The sequence below is a fragment of the Trachypithecus francoisi genome, unplaced genomic scaffold (assembly GCF_009764315.1).
Source record: "Trachypithecus francoisi isolate TF-2019V2 unplaced genomic scaffold, Tfra_2.0 Lachesis_group5, whole genome shotgun sequence".
NCBI lineage: Eukaryota > Metazoa > Chordata > Mammalia > Primates > Cercopithecidae > Trachypithecus > Trachypithecus francoisi.
The window spans coordinates 32,619,125-32,640,232 of NW_022681470.1; the positions used below are offsets into that span (position 1 = coordinate 32,619,125).

At 39.6% G+C, this 21,108-nt stretch overlaps 1 long non-coding RNA gene across 2 annotated transcripts; it reads right to left on the bottom strand.

The window, feature by feature from the left end:
* Window positions 1-3,501: 3,501 nt before the first annotated feature.
* LOC117074881 lies at window positions 3,502-19,457 on the bottom strand. 2 transcript variants are annotated; one of them, XR_004433747.1, is made up of 5 exons: window positions 16,684-19,457; window positions 12,536-12,752; window positions 9,243-9,381; window positions 4,769-4,992; window positions 3,502-3,909 (listed from the first exon to the last, which is right to left on the bottom strand). It is a non-coding gene; the product is annotated as an uncharacterized LOC117074881 (long non-coding RNA). The 2 variants fall into 2 exon arrangements; XR_004433748.1 differs by having other exon boundaries at window positions 12,536-12,933.
* Between the last annotated feature and the right edge of the window lie 1,651 nt (window positions 19,458-21,108).

Sequence of the window (21,108 nt, forward strand, 5' to 3'; positions counted from 1 at the left end):
GGGGGAATGTGGGGGAAATATAATTAACCAGAAATCTTCTCCACAAAGGTAGTAGAGAAACAAACCACCTTATTGTTATCAGTTTTCTTTTAAGTTTATCCTTCACAGAAAGGAATCTTATCCCCTTATACAGCCAAGCTGTATAATACACCCCAGTACATACATGTTCTCAAGATTGACAATCACTAGTCCTCCAGTTAGAGGACTTGACAACACCTTTTGTCACAGAGTTTGTTTGTCCTAACTTTATTTTGGTAATTGGGGAGACCACCTGTGTTGGCTTTATTTGGAGAAAAACAAACTTCCTATATCTTTATGACAAGGTAGTTTTGCAAATTGGAGCAAGCAGCCCACCAAGTTAGGCTCTTACCTTCCCACAGGAACTGGTAGATAGGGACACTATCTTCCGTGATGTTTGCATTTCAAAAAGATGACTCCCAGGTCCTTGAGGAAACATTCCTGAGTTGAGAAATTTATTTAACCATTGAAATTTATATACATTTGAAAAGAATAGAAAAAGAAAGTCTGAAAAGAAAGAGGTGAGACATTTTCTCTTGTTTTCAACAGGGAGAGTTAAGCCTCTTATTTTTAATTTGTATTTGCCCTTACAATCATCTACCTGTGCTACTATAAAAATCATATTACAGTCTCCCTAATTATTTGTACCTTTCTCTGGGCAACTTGCAGTTGCCTGAAAATTCAGCAAGTCTATAGTAAAATGCAAACAATGCAATTACCAGAATCACAGTATGATGAATTTTAAAATTCAGTATAATATTTGCCTTGGAGGAATAACCTTTAAATATAACAGGCATTCACTTTTGTTTACTTATCTGTACTGGAATCGGAGAGAACTTGCATCCCAGTGTGAACCTAGTGACATTAAAGCTGTCTTTTGCAGTTTCTGTTTGTCTATTCATTAGATGCCTTTCTATATCATCCTTCCAATCAAACCAGTTAATTTTTCTTGATGTCAAATTTAGAGCTTGAGTGTCTGGATGCATATTTATTACTTTCATTACTACTGAGCAGTACCAGTGAAAATGACCCCACTTACACTCTGCTAAAAATGAAATCGTTGGACGTGTAAGTCCAGATCCTGTTCATCCTGGGAGCATAATTTAAAGCTGATTGGTGATATGGGGTTGTGGGAACATTTCTGGGAGTGCAGAAGAAAAAAGAAGTGCAACAAATTATACTGTTTGTTTTCTAATACATATAATTCTCAAAGTAATTGGAATAACCACTGCCATGAACAGGACAGCCAGGCAGACTATAGAAATAGTAATACATTTTCTAGAATACTTCTTTTCAGTTGAGTAGAAAACTTGAGTTTTAGGTCCTTTGTAGAAAGCACAGTCCAGCTGCCCTGTGGTGCTAGCTTCACACAGGAAGCCTGGATTCAGCAGTTTGTCTTTTGCACTGATAGCCTTATGGGTCATCGTCAGCACTCTATAGGGTCCCTCCCCAGGGTGACAGCCCACTTTTATGTAGATGAAGTCTCCTAGTCCAGAGGGGTGGCAGATTTCCTCTCTTTTCCAGATCTTTCTGACTTTGTCTCAGGGTTTCTGGGGAGAAGAGAGAAGCTTTTTAAAGTACTGAATACGATTATGAAAGGATTCAGTTAAGTCAGACATATATGGCCTCAGACTCACATTCATGGGCTCCCCAAATATAAGTCCAAAGAAGAGATTCCATGTTTGTTGCATGGGTTATTTTATTTTTTAAATTCTAATTTGTAATAAGGCTAATTGATAAGGCTCTAGGTCAATTTAACCTGGTAGATTGCTGAATCTTATCCAAGGAATGTTTGGTTTTGATTTTTGTTTTGTTTTGTTTTGTTTTTGAGTTTATTTTCTCTGCTTGTGCAGAAGACTGGAACTTTCAGAAACCTGTAAACATTTGCATAATTTCTTACAAGAGTAAAAGTAAAATGACTTCCTCTGATTCAACATGCTTCAGTATCCCAAAAGTGAGAATTTTGTGTAAGAGGAGAGCCTTTATCACTGCCTGAGCATCAGCTTTGGAAGAGGGAAAGACCTCAGGCCATCTAGACCTTACACACACCATAAGCAGACAAAAGCACTGTCTGTAGGCATTAACTCTATGAAATCAAATGCCACCAGGTTCCTGGCAAAGCTGGCTGGGGGTAACTTCTTGGGCTTACCTTGGCAGTGGCCTGTAAAGAATTCTGCTGACAAATAGCATATCTCTTTTTCATTCGTTGAATACTTTTCCCTTTTGGGTAGGTGTAGAAAGAGTTTAGTGTCTTTAAACTCCCTCTTTTATTCAGGTGATTTGGTTGATGACACAACAATACTAACCAAGCAAATGGGTACTGTGGCATAGGAATTAGTTTGCTAGGTAGTTTCCATAGTCGGTCAAATTTCATTTAGCCCCTTTTATAATCCTTTTGTCTACTTTCATTTACAAAGGATCGTTTTAAAAATGAACAAATGTTTCTCACTGTGTTAAAAGTGAAGCTTTTTAAGTTTAGAGATTGCTGTGTTTTAACAGCAGCTTTGAAGCTCTGCTAGCAAAATGAACTACCGATATCTGAGCTGGCAGCTGTAAAACTCCGAATAAATCAGCTACCAATTGGATAGGAGGTTTTTTTAGTTCTATTCCCTCTATTTAAAAAATTTTTTGCTCTGTTGCATGACAGACACCAAACATGTAGTTATTATCAGTGTGACTATACACATACACACACACACACACACACACACACACATACATATACTTTAAGTCTGGTTAAAATAAAAACTTTAGGCAAATTAAATTGATTAATTAATTAACAGAGTTTAATTGAGCAAAGGATGATTTAGGAGTCAGACAGCCCCCAGAACCACGATAGGTACAGAGCGACTCTGGCACTGCCATGTGGTCAGAGAGGATTTCTAAACAGAAAAAGGAAAGTGAACAGAAAACAGAAGTGAGGTACAGAAATAGCCAGGTTAGTTACAGCTCAGTGTTTGCCTCATTTGAACATGGTGTGAACAGCTGACTGCCTGTGATTGACTGAAACTCGGCTGCTATAATTGGCTAAGATTTGGCTGTTTGTTACAAGAGTAGGTTATAGTCTGTTTACACAGCCAGTTAGATTACAGTTCACTATGTATGAAGAAACTTTTAGACCAAATTTAAATATGTAAGGAAGTAGCTTTAGGTCAAACTTAATTTAACAAATTGTCTCTTTAGGCTATTTATGTCACTCTGTTGCTATCATAAATGTTCTTATTTGGACTCAAATCCCACTGAAATAGCAGAATGGTGGATTTTGTAAGGTGGGAACAAGGACTTCAGGTTACTTTTTTGTAAGGGTTACACTAGAAAGGGCTCTCTTTCTCTCTCTCTCTTTTTGATAAGGAGTTTCACTCTGTCACCCAGGCTGGAGTGCAGTGATGCAATCTCGACTCACTGCAACCTCCACCTCCTGCATTCAAGAGATTCTCCCATCTCAGCTTCCTGAGCTACTGGGATTAACCACGCCCAGCTAATTTTTGTACTTTTAGTAAAGATGGGGTTTTGCCCTGTTGATTATGCTGGTCTGGAACTCCTGGGCTCAAGCAAAAAGTGCTGGGATTATAGGCGTGAGCCGCTGCACCGGGCCGGAAGGGGCTTTCTCATGCTGGAGTCTCCTGTTTTCAGGAGAGAGAGAGAGAGAAAAACAAAAACAAAAACAAAAACAACCATAGTCTGTTTTTGGGATCTATCTGCTTCCATACAGTTTCAGTTTGGTTATGTCACATTTAGCATGAGTGACTCCATGGACCAAAGATTCTATTGCTGCAGTGTAGGTGGCAGGGCAGTCTTTTTCTGGTGTTTTTAGAAGCCTCAGTCTCCAGGTTCTAGATCATAAAGGATTTCATTGTCTTCAGTTAGTCCATCATGAAAAGCTTCCTTTACCTGGAAAAAAAATGCACTTTGGCATAATGCATTAAAGATTTGCAGCATATAGTCATTTCAGAGTTTAGAAGCAGAGGATACATGAGGCCCTATTATTAGGGGCACAAACCTTCCAGTGACTATTTCATAAGGGGTCAACTTATATTTTCCATTGAAAGTGGATCTAATTGTAATCAATCTGCAGTACCATTGACCAAGGCAATCCAGTCGATTCAGTTAGCTTTGTCTAATGCTGTTGTATCTATAAACTTTATTTAACTGTTTTACAACTTGTCCAGTGAAACAAATACCTCTATCACTGAAGATTTCTCCAGAATGCCCCATGAGGAAACACATTTCCTAATAACCTCTTAGCCACTGTTATACCATCAGCCTTCTTGCATGAAAAAGCTTCTAAACATCTAGAAAACATGCACTGAAAATGGCAGAGAAATAAAATCCCTCTATAAATGTCCAAATGGCACATCAGGTAGCAAAAACCTGAAGTTTCTATTGTCTTCCATATATATAAATTGCAGAGCTTTTCATAGTGGAGGCTTTAAGGATGCAGGAGGGACCATGTGGTTATCCAGGTTCTCCATGAGTCCACATTTAACAACTAATTTATATCCTCTTAAACACCAGTTTTGTTTCTCCAATACAGATGCATAGCACTGTTTATTAGATGAGTTATCAGAGGTAATTTGGCTTGGACTGTGGAGTTCATTGAAACTGCAGATCTTAACAATTTCATTACCGGCTTATCTAGCATGAAAATCTGGCAAAGTATTTCCTTGGTATTCAATTAATTCTTGTCTTGCTTGGATTAGCAGTTTTATAAACCAGTCAGTCTCTTCATTAGAATTCTGGGAATTCTTACCCAGTGTAAATGATATCAGGGTCCTTTCTATCCTTTCCATGAACCTTTTAGGAGACACAATACTTTAGCAATTTATTTGCTTCTAAAAAGCTTTCAGAAAATGCATCAGGGCCGGGCACGGTGGCTCACACCTCTAATTCCAGGACTTTGGGAGGCTGAGGTGGGTGGATCTCTTGAACCCAGGAGTTCAAGAGCAGCCTGGGCAACACAGTGAGACCTTGTCTCTGAAAAAAAAAAAAAAAAGGAAGAAAGAAGAAAGAAAATGCATCAGAATTAAGCAGTTAACTGTGGAAACAACTTAAAATAGTCATGGTTAAAGACAAAATTGACAAATAAATTTGGTTATTTCTGTTGCATTATAACCATAATTATAACCAATAACATAACAAGGCATATCAGAATTTTAGGAATCTCTTATAATTTTGAAACATATATTAAAAACATATCCATAAAAATATAACTTGAAGAAGGTTAAACATTGTTTCTTGTTTGACAATGTCTCTCATGTAATTTAACATATCAGCTAAGCCTGTTCATTATTCCCACTTTGGATGCTGCAGGGACCCACTGTGACATCCCAAAGTTAGTGTGAAGCCAAAGTGACTTAATCTTGAATCTGAAATTTGAATTTGGAAAGCCTGTCAAATACACCAAAAGTTTAAAACACTTAATCAAAGTAGTATCACATGTCACCGTCAAATAATAATCATTCATTTAGTCAAAGTGATAATTAAAAGATTTTCTAAAAGCAAAAACCTTTACTCTTTGATAGCGAAGAGGCTCAGTTTTCCAAATAATGCAAAGGCCTAATAAAGACAGCCTAAGACAGAATCTTTCTCTCTTCTCTTCCCCTTTTCTTTTTTGCAGTTTCCTCAAAAGGTGAACAAAAATATTTTACTGACTCTGATTCATACTACATAAAATTCTTCTTTAAGAGAAACCAAATTTTACTATTGTATTAGTGTATTATCAACATGAAAGCTAATTTGACTAAAACCTTACAAACAAATTCATCCAATCTCGGACAGCTTTTGGACACACAAGATAAGATTTTCATAAACCTTTTTTAGCCTCTCACAAAATTTTTCTATTTTTTCTTTCCCCAAATTTTTATACCTGTGTAATTTTATCTATATACTTTATTCCTTCAATTTGCAACAAACTTGAAATAGCTTCTAAACTAGACAAAATTTTTTTTCAACATACTCACATCTTCATGCCTTTACAACTTTCCTCACCAAAAATATATCTTCCATTTTTAAAAAAATACATTCTGTATATAAAATTGTTTCTTTTATAACTGGTAGTTTTATTTACATATATTAACTTTAATTTTAACTCTTAATAACCCTAATTTCTAGCGAAAACCTAGGAAGTAATTTTAAACTGTTTTATATCAGTATTTGTAGATGAAAATCATTTCCTAATGTTTTAAGAAAGATGTTTCTTCAGTTTTTCTTGTTTATTAACAGATCTAATTATATTTAGCTTCTCTATACTATGTAAAAGTAAGATGCCAAGATATATAAACTTAAACTTAGGTTAAATAATTAATGTTTCAGTATTTTAACTTACTTAGAAATAACTCAAACATGTTATGACTATCTATTAGTTAATTTAATAGATTAAAGATTTTAAATTACTGAAAAGAATTTTCAAACTATGACATAGGTACCCTCCCTAACATCTTCCCTAATCATCCTGGGCCCTAAGTACCCATATGGCACCCAAGGCAGTTCTGTAGTGAAGGGCTCATCTGGGTCTTGAATTTACATATCAGGTATAGAGGTCAGAACAGAGGACAACTGTGAAGATGATACCTGGAGGATCAAACCCCTCCTGGCATGGCCAGCTGGCAACACTGGTTCAGGGAGAATGTGCCATTGGAGGTTGGCTTTGCTTTGCAGAGAGTGGTCCAGGCACTGAGGACATATTCCCAGGCCTCACCATGGTCACCTTGTTACCAGCAGTGAATCCATGTGGGTCTGCATCAGCCTCAACTCTTGCCTCCTCAGAAGAAAGAATTTGACTCAAGGGCATAAGGCAGAAGGAGAGAGAGGGGCAAGTTTTAAAGCAGGAGTGAAGTTTGTTAAAAAAAACTTTACAGCAGGAACAAAAGGAAATAAAAATACATTTGGAAATACTTGACCCTCTATATTTGGAAAAGGGCCAAGCAGATGACTTGAGAGATCAGGTGCATGATTCGACCTTTGACTTGGGGTTTTATATGTTGGCATACTTCTGGGGTCTTGCATCCCTTCTTCTGTTATTCTTCCTTTGGGTTGGCTGTTCGCATGAGCCGTGGCCTGCTAGCACTTGGGAGAGGAGCATGTGCAGTGTGTTTACTGGAGATGTATGCATGCTCACCTGAGGCACTCTTCCCTTATCAAATGTCCCTAGAAGGTCATATACCAGTTAAATTCTGCCATTTTGCCTCTTAATGCACACCCAACTCCTGAGATCTTATCGGGAAGCTGCTGATCAGCAGTTTCAGGTTTTTCTATCTATGAACCGCCTTTCCTCAGCACTGGCTGCAACCAATTAGTGTTTTAGAGAGACAGTTAACAACCACCTGACCATCACTTGATAATCACCTGACATTCCTGGTTGGGGAAGGTAGGGCTCTCCTGCTCTGCTCTGCTCATATCTTACTAGTTACCTATTGTAACAACCTGTCCAGATCCCAGAATCCAGAGGCTCAAAATAAAAAAACAAGCTCACAGTAAGACATGTACAAGGCTTCAATGTAGCCCAGCATCTGTGCCTTACAGCTTTAACTAACAGACAGATTAGGCAAATGCCAAAGATATCATTTCATAACTTTAAAACATGTCACGGAGACAATGTAAATCTGTCTGACCAGTAGATCCAGGCAAAAATGTCTGAATTATATTTAACTGATAATTCTGAAGCCATTTCTATCTTATTTTACCAATACTTTTAAAATTAGTTTTCTAAATCAAATATTATTACATACACATAACACATAGAGACATACAGACACACATGACAGAAGCAAATTTTACAGCTTTCATAAAGATTCTCATTTGCCAGCTCTCAAACAGTTTTTCTATTTTCCCCATTGTGACAATCAATCTTCCAATTATCCGTTCCATTGTTCTAAGCAATTGTTAGCTAGGCAACCCTAGATTTGCATTTCTAATGGGATGACTCTTAAGTAAAATAAGGTAGGAAATTTCTGTCTTAAAAATCAGAGAACTGAAACTTCTGACCTAAATATTGTACCATAATTTGCCCAAACCAAGGAATCAGGATGTAGGTAAAGGCCTAGTTAAGACAAGATGGGAAGAAAAACACCTTAAACAAAGGTAAGATTTGTTATATAAATTTAAACCAATGATAGGAGTTTCTAGTGACTCAGTCCTCCCTCTTTTCCAAGTGCACAGAGGCAGACACCCTTACAAATGAAGATTTCCTTTATAGATGTAAATTTTATTTACAAAAGCATTTCAAAGCAGCCAGCTAAATGTCAGAAAGGTGTATTTTTGAGAGTGATTTAGTTCAATAGGCAGGGTTTTTTTTTTTAACTTAGCTACTGTTTCTTCACTAAAATTACCAAGTTCAGGGTGGAGTACATTGAGAAATAGGGCAAAGAAAGCATTCTGTATGTCTGGACTCAGCACGAATAGCTCTGAAAAAGAAGCAAACCTACTTTACCTGAGGCCCTATATTTTATAAACCCTTTATCCAGGACAGCTTTCTTTATACTTTTGGGGGTGGAATAGTTATTAAGCCAAAATGGTGGCAGATTTAATTTTTCTTATCAATTAGTTGCCTAAGGTTTTTATTTGCCTTTTATAAAGAGTCTTTTAAAAGAGGTAATAAAAATATTGAAATCTTTTTAGAAGCTTCTGCACATAAATAGGCATCTCTGGGTTAGCCTAATTTGGGAGCTTTCATTTTTAAATGCACTTTTTAAAGCGCAATGTTTTTCATTTGGAACATTCCACTGTAATTTTAAAATATCTTTAGTAACATTTCACCATTTTTGTAAGCATTCGCTGTTTCTAGGGCCTAATACTTATACATGTAAATGTAGGCATAGCCAGAAGGGGGAGTATTCAGTTCTTCAGAAATTAAGAATCCCATTTTTACCTTGACCATTTAGATCCCCTTGATCAACCTAGCCAGTGAATTTTCTCCTACCTAACAGTGCAAGAAAAACAACAACAACAATTAAGGGGATAGGACACAAAAAATCTGAAAAATTTCTGAAAGCCGAAAATTAGACCCCCTGCAGAATTGCAATTTACTGTTAGTTCCTGTCTGACACAGTCAGACAGCCAAACAACTAACTGGATGCAAGCAGTTAATTATCAGATCCAATCTGATTCTAGACCCAGTCAGTTTTTGTTGTAAACTCCAGAACACAGTTCGGAAAAAAATGTGCTCTAACAAGTTCAGGTAGCTCAAAACACAAATCCATGTAGCTATAGAATCCAAGAGAGCTTACCCATGATTCCCAGTTGCTGTGAGAAAACAATGAACACAATGGGGTCAGCAGGTACCTTGCTTGGTTATTTGATGCTCCTGGGGGTCACTGGAAGCTCTATTTCAGATGCTACTTCTGACACCATGTATTAAAAGGAAACCTTTGGACAAATGAACAGAGCTTAATTGAGCAAAGGACAGTTTGTGAATCAGGCAGTCCCCAGAACCAGAGTATGTTCAGAGAGACGCTGGTGCTGCCGTGTGGCTGGAGAGGATTTATGGACAGAAAAAGGAAAGTGATGTACACAAAATGGAAGTGAGGTGCAGAAGCAGCCAAACTGGTTACAGTTTGGCATTTGCTTTGTTTGAACATGGTTTGAATAGTTGGTCACCTGTGAGTGGTTGAAGTATGGCTGCTGTGATGGGCTAAGACTTGGCTTCTTGTCCCAAGAGTAGGTTATAGTCTGTTTACACATCCAGTTAGGTTATAGTTCACTATGTACAGAAAAGCCTTTAGGTTGAACGTAAAATCTGTAAAAAGGCAGCTTTAGGTAAAACATAATTTACTAGTCCATAATTAAGAATTGGAGCTCTAGTAACTGCTGATAACCCGGCTGCTTGTGCTGATTTAATTCCAGACAAAACATAAGCTTCCAAAATTTCATAAGAAGTCACCACACTATAGAAAGTCTTCAGTCATCCTTTCTTAGCCCAGAACCATGACTCAAATCTGCATTTTGAAACTGGAAGTCTAATAAATCAGGCCAGGGCTTAATATCTTCCATTACCATTGTTCAGTCATGATCATCTATTTAATCAGAACCTCGTAAGAGGGTAGTAGGGTTTAGGAGACTGCACCTTCCAAGTACAATGTTAGGACTACATAATAATGCTTGTTCACAGTTAGTTCAATGGCACACTGACAAATGCTAGGCTTTATGGGCTTGTAAGATTGCTGTCACAGCATGTGGGACATGCAGATAAGTCATGTGACCCAAGATAAGACTTTGGGCTTTTTCAGTAAGAATGCTAGCTACCTCTTCCTCTTGCGGACACCCAGGCATTCTCAGTGCAGTGCTTTCTAGAACTGATAAATAAACTATTGGCCTATAGTTTAATCCCAACTTTTAGCTAATATTTCATTAGCAGAACCTTTATTTTCATAACAAAACAAGTGGAAAGGTTTTCAAAATTGAGATTCCTCAAGACTAGGGGAGAAGTTATAGCTAATTTCAGTTGTTCAAAAGCCTCCTCAGATTCTAAAGACCAGGGAGAGTTATCATGCAATTGCTCATCAAAGGTTTTGCACACTCAGCAGAAGTTGGGATTCATTGTTTTCAATGCCCTACTAATCCCTAAAATTGTCTCAATTGTTTTTCTATAGAAAGTTGTTTGATATGCAAAATCGATTGACTCCTAGACCGTAACATTTTAGTTTTCAGCTGACAGTAGATGCTTTAATCTATTTTGTGTTGCTGCTTAGTTTCTGAGGCTACCAGTCAATCATCTACACATTGATTAATTGTAGATTCCTCTGGTGGAACAAATTTCTCTAAGTTTTCCTAAAAATAACTAGAGAAAATAGTAGGGGGGCATTATTTGTAGGAATTATTTGCCACAGATATTGGGCTTTTTCGTAAGTAAAAGCAAAAAACATTTAGACTTGCCCACTAGAGGAACAGAAGAAAAAGCAAAACATAGACTAATCACAGAAAAAAATATTTGTAGATGACAGTACCAAAGTTGGAATAGTTACAGGGTTAGGGGCCACAGGAGTTAATGGAACAATAAGTTCATTTATGTCTCCAAGATCTCATGCAAACCTGTATATCTCTATGAAACTTACCTTCCTTCTTTACTAGAAGTGTGGTAGTATAACAGGGTGAATGTCCTTTTTAAGTTATTCCCTTGCTGGCCAGGCTCAGTGGCTCACGCCTATAATCCTAGCACTTTGGGAAGCCAAGGCAGGCAGATCACCTGAGGTCAGGAGTTTGAGACCAGTCTGGCCAATATGGTGAAATCCTGTCTCTACTAAAAATACAAAAATTAGTCAGGCATAGTGGCACGTACCTGTAGTCCCAGATACTCAGGAGGTTAAGGCACAAGTATTGCTTGAACCCGGGAGGCGGAGGTTGCAGTGAGCTGAGATTACGCCACTGCACTCCAGTCTGGGCAACAGAGCAAGACTCTGTCTCTAAAAATAATAATAATAATAATAATAATACATACATACATACATACATAAGATAATTATTTTGTTTTCCTTCTTTTTAAATAGAGACAGGGTCTCCCTATGTTGCCCAGCCTAGTCTCGAACTTCTAGGCTCAAGTGATCCTCCTGCCTCAGCCTCTTAAAATGCTGGGATTATAGGTGTGAGCCACCATGCCTGGTCCCTTTTCTTCTATAAGGCACATAGTAACCATTTCAGGTGCTCTTTTGTTCAAGGAACTTCACCAATAGGCCATCTGGAGTACAAAACATAGCAGCCTTTAATTTGCAGATTAGGTCTCTCCCCAATAGGTTTATAGGAGATACAGGAGAAAGTCAGAATGAAGGTACCTTAGTAAGAGCACCTGTCTGTTTGGGAATCCAAGAGAAAAAGGAATAAATGGAGGCTGATCCAAAATACCAACATCTTGTACTCATCAGTTACCAGATGGAAAGCAGGAATTTTCTGAGGAAACTGCAGAATAAGTAGCACCAATATCTACCAGAAAAGCCAAGGATGGAAGTCCTTGACATAGATGGTTTACCACTTCCCACCTCTGAGATTCCCCCAATCTGTCAATTTTGAGCCATTTGCCAACTATTTCCTAGCTGAGGGTTTCATCTTTCTCAGCTTTCCTGACTCTCTTGACTCTGCAATTTTGGTATCCTCCCGAGTCTCTTTCTATAGTCCTTCCAGTGCCCTGGTATTTTGCAATAACAACATTCAGTTTTCTCCTCTTCCTTTGCTATCTTTATACTTTGCCCGGTATAGGGATTATCCTCCTTGGTAATTAATTCTCACTGAGCAGCCAACAGCAGTCTTTAATCTCTGTTGTTCTTCTTTGTCTTATCCCTAAACTGAGTAGTGGCTGCTGCTAGGATTTGAACAATAGTCTGTCCTTGCTATCCTAACACCTTTTCCTTAATTTGGGCTTGGCTAGTCAGCAAGAGAGCAGAGACAAAGTTTGCCAAGATTAGGGAGTGATTTTATCTGCTCCTGGGTCCATGCTAGTAAATTCTGAGAAAGCCTCCACAAACTGCTGCTGGAAATCAATGGAGGACTCATTCTTATTCCAGGTACACCATTGCAACCTCTCCCAACTTACCTTTAGTGGAAAGGCTTCAAGTACTGCTGCTAGCAGTCGCTCTGGATGGATCTCTAACGTGCTCAGTTCTGTAGTTGTAGGGAGTGGTAATCAATTTCTTCCTGGTCACAGTGCCACCTTAGGTGGTGGATCATCTCCAGGTCCTCAAACAAGCAAAATGGGCTGGTTGCAGGATTCCCTACAAGAGTCAAGTCAGTGCACATCCCTATGTGCAGGGCTGTAAACGAAACACAAGCTGTGGAGCATTTCTGCAAACTTTTGTGTATCTTCCCGGGGTACAGGAAAAATCCTTTAGATGGATGATATCGGCAGGAGAGAAGAGCACATAGGCGCTAAATGTTTCCTTTGCATCCAAGGGACCCGGGGGGCTTCTCAGTGGCATCAGATTTGCTGGTGATCTGAGTAAAAAGGGTTGGTTTTCTTTGCATTAAAATAGGAAAAAGGTAGGATTATAGGGCATCTTGGTTTGTTTTTCCATACTGGTATATTTATGAACCTAATATCTTTTTGTTTGTCTTTTTCCAAGTAACTCTCCATCCTGCTGCCTTCATACAGGGACATAGTCTTTTATCTGAGTTCTCGATTACTCCAGGATCTTGATTATTTAATTTTATCTTTTTCACCTTTCTAGTTAAATGGTGTGTGGATGAGAAGGGGTCCCTGGAGGTGAAATCTGGTCTAAGGCAAGAAGTGGACTTGGGGATAGGCCAGGGGGCAGTCAATTCTACGTCCTCAAACAGGGCGGTAACTCATTTGCAGCTGGAAAAGTGGCATCCTTTTTTCTCTTCTCATGGAACTCGCTAAGGAGAGAAACCACTTGTCTAAAAGCTCATCACACATCCCTTTCCAGGAGTCAGTCTGAGACAAGGAGGGATAAAGTGAGGCAGCAGGAACAGAGGGAACAAGAATAATCAATGGAGGAGGTTTCTGTGAAAGAGAAAGTGCTCTTAATTCTTGTATTTCCTGTTCTATTTTTTTGTTTCAGTCTTTCTCTCTGGTTATCTAAATCACTTTTAAGTTTCCTCTTAGAATAATATTCATCCCACAAATACCAGTAACTCATTTGCTTGACATAAGGACCTTCCGAGAACTTCTGCAAATGCAGTAATTTATCCAAATCAAAGGGAGCCATCCCTAGGCCACTGCAGGACTAGAATCTGATGTGTATATCCATTCCAAATGTGAGAGAGAGATGTAAGCCATTCAAGAGAGTCCAACAGGCAACATTCCTGGCATCCCATATTTTTCTACCATGAACCTAATGGTGATCCTGATGAGATTTTAGAGCCTGTACTTCCCATGTTTATTCAATAGCAAAAGCTTGAATTTGGTATCATCCAGTTACTATTCCAAACAAGTAGAGAGGGAGAAGGAGACTTTTTAAAAATCAGGGTCTCTTACCTGACTGTGTGGACACAGACCTTCAGTTGTCCACTTTATTCAGAAACTGCCAGCCATCTTACCTTCATTCACAAAAATTATTGAGAAAATTAAAAAACCAAAATCTTGTCCCAACCCAGAAATTCCCTCCACAAAGGTAGTAGAGAAACAAAACACTTTTCTTAATTTAATTTTTTTAATAATTTTTTTTTTGAGACAGTTTCTCTCTTGTTGCCCAGGCTAGAGTGCAATGGTGTGATCTTGGCTTACCACAACCTTTACCCAGGTTCAAGTGATTCTCCTGCCTCAGCCTCCTGAGTAGCTGAGATTACAGGCATGCACCACCATTCCCAGCTAATTTTGTATTTTTAGTAGGGATGGGATTTCTCCATGTTGGTCAGGCTGGTCTCAAACTCCCAACCTCAGGTGATCTGCCTGCCTTGGCCTCCCAAAGTGCTGGGATTACAGGCATGAGCCACTGTGCCCAGTCTAAATAATTTTTATACAAAAAATAGAGACAGGGTCTTGCTATGTTGCCCTGGCTGATCTCAAACTCCTGGACTCAAATACTCCTCCTGCCTCAGCCTCCCTAAGTGTTGGAATTATAGGCATGAACCACTGCACCTGGCCATAAAACATTTTTATTTTTATTATTGAATAGCTATTTCTTTTTATTAGTGAATAGCAATTAAACCAGAATGTGATGTGCATCACATGCAATTGCTAAGAGATTGCAAAGGCAGAAAGGAAACTCCCCGCTTAAACAGCCAAGCAGATACAAACCAGTACATTCATGCTCCCAAGATAAACAATCACTCGTCCTTAAGAAAGAGACAACACCTTTTGTCACACAGAGTTTGTCCTAACTTTATCTTGGTAATTGGGGAGACCACCTGTGTTAGCTTTATTTGGAGGAAAAACAAACTTTCCATATCTTTATGACAGAAGGTAGTTTTGCAAATTGGGGCAAGGCGCCCACTGAAGTTAGGCTGTAACCGTCCCACAGGAACTGGGAGATAGGGACACTATCTTCCGTGATGGTTGCATTTCAAAAAGATGACTCCCAGGCCCTTGAGGAAACATTCCTGAATTGAGAAACTTATTTAGTCATAGGGAAGATTTATATACGTTTGAAAAGGAAGCATAGAAAAATTCTGAAAAAAGAGTTGAGGATTGCAGGGCAGGGTTGATGGCGGTGTGTCTTTTATTTTTATTTTCAAGAAGGAGAATTAGGTCTTCTATTATTTTTTTAATTTTTATTTTATTTTGTTTTGTTTATAAAGACAGGGTCTTGCTATGTGCCCAGGCTAGCGACAAACTTCTGGGCTCAAGCACTCCTATTCTCTCAGCTCCCCAAGTAGGTGGGACTACAGGTGCATGACACCACACCCAGCTTTAGGCCCTTTATTTTTCATTTTTACTTGCTATCACATTAGGGAGAGAAATATTTACCTGTTTTCCTCTACCTCCGAATTAGAATCAGAGTCTCAGATCTGAAAGGTACCTGAAAGAAAAATTCCATCCAGGCCCCTGCCTTCAGGCAGCTGAATGTTGAAATCATTTAGAATCTGTAGTTGTCTGGTCACCTCTGATGATCTCCAAGGATGGAGATGTTGCCCATTTCCATTGGTAGTACCTTTCAGTTTTTTAGCAACCAGCTAGGTTCATAGTTCCTCCTTTTGCCTATCTGAAGTCCTTCCTGCTATAAATTAATCGTCAGATAAATAATACCATAAACTAATTAATTTATCATCAGATCTAGATGATGCCTTAGTGTCTTGACAGTGTCACCCTGTGCACACATTGTCCTCCTTGAAGATAACTCTCAGCTGTGCCCCTTGATATCTACTTGGTCAGGGGAAGTAAACTAGTCATATGATTCAATATTTTTAGAAAGCCACTAAAATCATACATCCTTTATACAACCCATTTAGCACTCCAGTAATTCTGCCTTTTAAACTTTTTTTTTTTTTTGAGACGAAGTTTCACTCTTGTTGTCCAGGCTGGAGGGCAGTGGTGCAATCTTGGCTCACTGCAATCTCTGCCTCCTGGGTTCAAGCGATTCACCTGCCTCAGCCCCCCAAGTAGCTGGGATTATAGGCACCTGCCACCACGCCTGGCTAATTTTTTTGTATATTTAGTAGATACGGGGTTTCACCATGTTGACCATGCTGGTCTTGAACTTCTGACCTCAGGTGATCCACCCGCCTTGGTCTCCCAAAGTGCTGGGATTACAAGCGTGAGCCACCACGCCAGGTTAAACAATCTTTTCACTATAACACATGCAGCAATGAACATTTTTGAATCTGGTTTCCTCATTTGTTTTAAGAAAGCATAATGCTTACTTCATAGGATTATTATGTTATGTATAAATTATTTTCCATGCAGTGTATCTTACCTGCCTAAAGCTCCATGAAGGGATCATGCCCTTCACTATTTGATATCTTCCATAATGCCCGGCAGAATGACTAACACAGAGAAAAACTAGGCCTAGTGGGGAAGGGAAAGATATATTCCACGGTGACAGATTTCAGCTCAATCTAGGAAAAAGCTGTCTAACAATTAGAACCATTCTGCCATGAGTGTCTCAGGGATTACTGCGATCTCAGTGGCTATCAATAGTTAAGTAGAGACTTTAAGACTGCCCATCAAGGTGAAATATGAAGCATGTCTGCAATGAATAGGATGTTTAATTCACAGGTTGTCCCGAAGAGAGTTTGAAACAGGTTTTTTTTACTCTGAAAGGAAAAAAGAAAGCAATTACTTACTGAAATGTACTGAGGGCTGGATTTCTGTTCAAGTTCCTGACCCTTCTTTCCATCTCTCAACCCCAGAGGAGAGGTGAAACTGATGTCAAGGTTCCCGGGGGATGTTTAGACAATGGAGAAAAAGCATGCACAGTTAAATAAACACTCGAAGTCACTATACTGTCTACCATCACATACCAAGGGGGAGGTGGAGAAAGGGAGGGAGAAAGAGGCATTCCACTTCTGTCATAAAGATTTGTTACAACGCCATCAGATAACTAGAAGGGAGTAGATGCTGGAAGATAAGAACACCTCCCAGAGAGTAACACACTGGGAAGACCATTTTTGGCTTCCACTTGTGGCTCCATAGATATGATCAGTATTGGGGTTTTTCTTGACAAACAATCTTATCTCTTGCCTGCATTCTCAGGTCCCTTTCCCTTCTTCTGTCTTGTTGCCTGCATATAGGAAGACTAGTGGAGGTAAGGCTGGTTCAGCTCCTGCCACCTAAGTTGTACTCTCCGGTGAGAGAATGCACTGGACATGTGGTAGGAAAGGGGATATTTCAGAAATCTCAATTTGAGCATTTTCCTAAACTAGCTTTTCACTGAACCTGCGATGATGGCTGATATGTTTTGGCTGTGTCTCCACCCAAATCTCAACTTGAATTGTATCTCTCAGAATTCCCACATGTTGTGGGTGGGACCCACGGGGAGGTAATTGAATTATGGGGGCTGGTCTTTTCTGTCCTATTCTCAAGGTAGTGAATAAGTCTCACGAGATCTGATGGGTTTATCAGCGGTTTCTGCTTTTGCTTCTTTCTCATTTTTCTCTTGCTGCCTCAATGTAAGAAGTGCCTTTTGCCTCCCGCCATGATTCTGAAGCCTCCCCAGCCATGTGGAACTGTAAGTCCAATTAAACCTCTTTTTCTTCCCAGTCTCAGGTGTGTCTTTATCAGCAGCATGAAAAGAGGCTAATACAATGGCCTATGGTAGGTCAGCTCACATAGAAATAGGTGGATGCTATGTTAAAAGAGCATAAGGAATAAATCCATTTTATAGGCCTGTTTGAAGGGAATAAAAATGTTTTCCCCACAAACATACTTCTTTGACATATTTTGAGATGGTTGTTCAGAGAACTTGCAAAGAGAAGTAGTCCTGCAAAGCTGTCTTGTGTGGGGGAGATTTGCATCTGTATAGAGTCTGCATTGATGCAGCAGGCTTTCTCTGAGGCCCTCCCTTGTCTAGATGTAGGAAAGGTTAACTGAGAGTCCGACACCTTTAAAGGTCTGGAAGAAACATTTACCATCTATTCTGTCTGAGGGCTGCTACCTGTGAGGTTCATCTATAGAGCAAGACCACCTTTGCTAGTCAGGCCTCCTCTTCTTCCCCTCCCATACCCTGTCTTACCACCATAGTCAGATTTACCATTGTCGTCATCTGTTCGTATCACTATAAAGGAATACATGAGACTGAGTAATTTATAAAGAAAAAAAAGTGTATCTGGCTCTCAACTCTGCTGGCTGGAAGAGTGTGTCTGGTGTCTGGTGAAAGCCTCAGGCTGCTTCCATTCATGCTGGAAGATAAAGGAGAGCTGGCACGTGCAGAGATCACATGGCAAGAGAGAAAGCAAGAGAGAGGGTAGGTGCCAGGCTATTTTTAACAACCGGCTCTCATGGAAACTATTAGAGCAAGGATTCACTTATGACCATGAGCTGTTCATGAGGAATCTGTACCCCCATGACAAACACCTCCCATTAGGTCCTAATCCCAAGGTTGGGTATCAAATTTTAACATGAGGGTTTGGGGGACAAACATCCAAATATAGCAACCTCCATAACCTGTTCTGGGCCAGGCTGCAAGCCCCTACTCTTTCTGTAACCTCAGTATGGTATATAAGCTTCTGAACCCTGTTGGGAGGTTGGGGCAATCACTCTGTGGTTTTCTCCTCTGCTTGTTAATAAATTTGTAGGCCATTTCTCCTATTCATCTGCCTTCTTGTCAGCTGACTTTCAGCGACCCTTCAGAGGGCAAAGGGGAAGTTTTCCCTTGGCCCCTATAGTTTTGGCACTGTGAGCAGGATACCAAAACTGTTCTTCTGGAAGTCACAGACAAGAAAACTCAGGATCAGACACACCAGCAGAAGGGTAAGAAATTTCTACCAGCTAGGCTCCTTGCCTCTCTCTGTGTGTAATCTGGTCAAATGGATGGTAACAATCACTGTCTCTTTTTCCCCTTCAAAATCTTGACTAATGGGAGAAAAGGATTTGTGTGACTAGTCTTTGGTGTAGTGACTCTGGTGTACATTTTGGTATAAATATTCATATTGTTGAATCCTTTTCTCCCCAAAACGGTATTTTTCTTTGTCTTTTTGTATTGCCTATCATAAAGTGGGATACCATAGGGTAGAACACAAACCTAAAACCCTCATAAGTCTGTTGTTCAGGCCAGCCCTGTGGATTGACCAATTTCGCAGTTGTGATCAGACTAGCATTTATTTAGACAAACTGCTGTGGGTCTGTGATCTAAAAACCAGATGAAGTTCCATTCTTATCTTGTTTTATAACCTTGAGAACGTGGCTTGTGACCAAGCAGGAGCATTGTCTCTTGGTCTCTGCCATCATGGCAGAGGGAGGGATATAGTTTTTGGTTCAAATTAGTGGCCAGCCTAAAAAGATTTGGAATCCTGAGACATATCAGCACACACTTGTTTTTTTTTTTTTTTTTTTGAGATGGAGTGTAGCAGGATGAGCTGCAGACGAAACTCCTCAGACACCAAGTTAAAGAAGGAAGGGGTTTATTCAGCCAGGGGCATCAACAAGACTCCTGTCTCAAGAGCTGAGCTCTCCGAGTGAGCAATTCCTGTCCCTTTTAAGGGCTCACAACTCTAAGGGGGTGCGCATGAGAGGGTCGTGATCAATTGAGCAAGCAGGGGGAACATGATTGGGGGCTGCATGCACTGGTAATTAGATCGGAACAAAACAGGATAGGGATTTTCACAGTGCATTTCTATACAATGTCTGTAATCTATAGATAACATAACCAATTAGGTCAGGGTTCGATCTTTAACTACCAGGCCCAGTGTGTGGTGCTGGGCTGTCTGCTTGTGGATTTCATTTCTGCCTTTTAGTTTTTACTTTTTCTTTCTTTGGAGGCAGAAATTGGGCATAAGACAATATGAGGGGTGGTCTCCTCCCTTATTTCCCCCTTTGAGACTCACTCAATAGTGGGAGTTCTCACTTTCATTCTCACTACCCATGTCTTCTTGCAAGACAGAGAGATAGTGATTCATATAGTACACTTGTGCTGAAGCATTTTGGTGAACTAAGGTAGCGATGAAGCTTTTTATCATTTGAAGAAGTACAGGTAGCAAACAAGGGAGCAGTAAGCAGTTTCCTATTACTACTGTAACTCTTATTATAAGAGTTTTAAATCCTCCAAAGACTGGGAACCATTTTCCAAACACGGCCCCAGGATCAAATCCATGCCACACTTGCATGGGCACATGTGCCAGTTTTGTCATATCTCTAACTATGTCTTCAACTACTTGCCCTTGATTATCTATGTGTAGGCAGCAATTAGTAAGGTTAAATTTCCTACAGACCTCTCCTTCAGCTGCTAGCAAGTAGTTGAGAGCTAATCTATTTTGATAGATAGCATTTCTCATCTGAGTTTCTTGCTGGGCCAGAATAGTCAAGGCTCTGCTGGTTTTATTAGTGATTATTTTTAAGACAGCTTGTAACCATATGATTCGGTTGATCATGTAAATGGGGGTCCGGTATCCCCATGAGCCGTCTTGTGCCCAAGTAGCAGGCCTATGATATTGTATGATTCTCTCAGGGGGCCATTTATCATCTTTTCAATTTCCTATAGCTATGCTTCTCTTTTCACAAGAAGCATAGACAGGGAAGCCCAGGAGTTCGCCTGTTTTTATGGGCAGTAGGAAGAAAGATGGTTTAATAGTGCCAATAACACAACTACCTGCCCAATGGTCAGGTAATTTGGCATAAGCTCTATGCCCACATATCCAGTATAATCCAGTGGAGACTGTCCAGTCCCGGTGGGACTCCAGGTAGGTCCACATGGTTTGCAACTTTGGGAATTTACTAAATGGATTTCTCTCTGTGTGATTTGAACTCCACCAAGTGACTGCTTTTGTGGTACCATTATACAGTTTCTGTCTCAGACAACTAAGTCGTCTTATGTGGTGAGTGAATCCTTTTCCTTCTCTAGCTATGCAATATTGTCCAATAATTGAGGCTTTCAGGACCCATAAATTATCAGAGTGATTCTTTTGAGCTGGGAATTCATCAGGAACTGGGTCTGTAGGTACTAATTCTTGGGCTTCCCATGGCCATTGATCTCCTATTACAGTTCCTCCACATACATAACATGAAGTGACACTGAGAGACTGGACTACATGTTCGGTTAATTGCAAAAACAAATT